Genomic DNA, 444 nt, shown 5'->3' on the forward strand with positions numbered 1-444 from the left:
CAGCTTTCAGAGCTATGGCCCACAGGCACACGACTGCAACGGCTTCCCTGAAAGTTGCTCATGAGCCTCACCCACCTTGGGTAGGGCCCTGGGGAAACATGGCTGCCATGAGGACGTGAGGTGGCAGTGAATGGCGACGATGGAAACTGGGAAAGAATGAACTGAAGACACTTGAAAGCTGAAGAGAAAGTAGCAGAGGAGGAGGCCAAGCAGCAGCTCTGAGAGAGACAGGTAGGCACGGCTGCTGCCACCACCAACACACCACTGACAACCGACAGTGGGCCCGCCATCCACACTGCAGGACCCCCATCCCCATGGAGGACCCCCATCCCCACTGCAGGACCCACCCACAATGCAGGACCCCCATCCACACTGCAGGACCCACACCCACACTGCATGACCACCATCCCCATGCAGGACACCCATCCACACTGCAGCACCCCC

General features: G+C 59.7%; 1 long non-coding RNA gene across 1 annotated transcript in view; it reads left to right on the forward strand.

The window, feature by feature from the left end:
* Positions 1 to 444, forward strand: part of LOC102763235 — an 11,070-nt gene that overhangs the window by 741 nt on the left and 9,885 nt on the right. The gene's annotated exons all lie outside the window — the stretch shown is intronic.

This window comes from Myotis davidii, unplaced genomic scaffold (genome assembly GCF_000327345.1).
Source record: "Myotis davidii unplaced genomic scaffold, ASM32734v1 scaffold444, whole genome shotgun sequence".
NCBI lineage: Eukaryota > Metazoa > Chordata > Mammalia > Chiroptera > Vespertilionidae > Myotis > Myotis davidii.